Source organism: Aplysia californica, unplaced genomic scaffold (assembly GCF_000002075.1).
Source record: "Aplysia californica isolate F4 #8 unplaced genomic scaffold, AplCal3.0 scaffold00928, whole genome shotgun sequence".
Taxonomy (NCBI): domain Eukaryota; kingdom Metazoa; phylum Mollusca; class Gastropoda; order Aplysiida; family Aplysiidae; genus Aplysia; species Aplysia californica.
In genome coordinates this window covers 123,506-124,822 of record NW_004798198.1, presented here as the reverse complement: position 1 = coordinate 124,822, position 1,317 = coordinate 123,506, and the positions used below count along the sequence as shown (strand labels likewise).

Sequence of the window (1,317 nt, the reverse complement as noted above, 5' to 3'; positions counted from 1 at the left end):
TGTTTCTTCTTCTTCTTCTTCTTCTTCTTCTTCTTCTTCTTCTTCTTCTTCTTCTTCTTCTTCTTCTTCTTCTTCTTCTTCTTAATAAAAACATTTGATCCATCTTTTCGTTCTTCCCACGGGTATCTGTATTGCGAATAACTGGCATGGGTCCCATTGTAAAAAATAATAAAAGAATAAGTTATCTGTTGTTATGACACGAACATTCTTAGAAGTCACAATATTGGGAGAAGGACAAAAAGGAGAAGCGGGCACTATCAACAAGCACAACATGCGTTGTTTACGTTTTCCTCAAACAATATAAATATATATCTGAACATCAAAGGCGAGCGTCTTAAGCTCCCGCATCCTCCACACATACTCATGCGCGCTTACCTCTTTCAGCAAGTTTTGAACAAGAAATAACAAACAAATAAATAGAGACAAACGCTTTATGAGCCCGAAAAAGGCTTATTAAATTAAATACGGTACAAAGTTGTTGAAATGATAATAATTATGAGCCCCCGATAAACAAGGCTATCGCACATATCTCTACCGCATTATTATTATTATTATTATTATTATTATTATTATTATTATTATTATTATTGTAATTATAATACAATAATAATAAATGGCTTTTGTATAGCGCACACCCCGCTCAACAGCAAGCTCTATGCGCACCACACAATACATAATAAATATTCAATAATTGTACAGACACAATAATTCTTTCTCTACATCACGAACATATACACACATAGAAGAGAAACACAATAACAAAAAGAACTCACAGGTCTCTGTTCAGAAAAATTTCCTCCGCGCGAGAATCCCAGAGCGCCATAAAATCCTGAACTGTCCTCCTTCTCACACAATCTGTGAATCAGCTGTGAGTGTGCGGTGTGCGCGCGGGTGCGGTGCGGTGTGGTGCGGTGGAGAATCTTGTGCGCCGCGCGCGGGAAGTGAAGTTTCGTCGTTTGCTTGAGACTTGAGACTTGAGACTCACATCCCCCTGACTGACGGCCACCGACTTCTGGATAGCAAGGGTGGTGGTGGTGGGCAGTTAGGTTCCCGAATATTGAAAGCTATAAGGAATCGTAAGAATCGACTCCGAATCCAATGACGTTCATCTAATGATGGTGATTTCTTCCGGTGGTTACCTGGTTGGCTCCGAACTACTTCAGGATTTAGAATAACATTGATTTTTGGAACACTGCAAGACACCAACTTTTTATTTTTTAATGAATTCTTTAAAAAAGAAGTGACCGTAAAGATGGTTCTAGTAGGGAACGGGATAGAGGGCGCCCACGTCCCTCGTGACTCATTGGAGCAGATGAA

General features: G+C 39.6%; 1 protein-coding gene across 1 annotated transcript in view; it reads right to left on the bottom strand.

The window, feature by feature from the left end:
* LOC101849503 overlaps window positions 1-915 on the bottom strand; it is a gene marked incomplete in the record, with an annotated part of 78,669 nt that extends 77,754 nt beyond the window's left edge. The window contains 1 exon segment of the mRNA XM_013089328.2: window positions 774-915.
* Window positions 916-1,317: the final 402 nt, after the last annotated feature.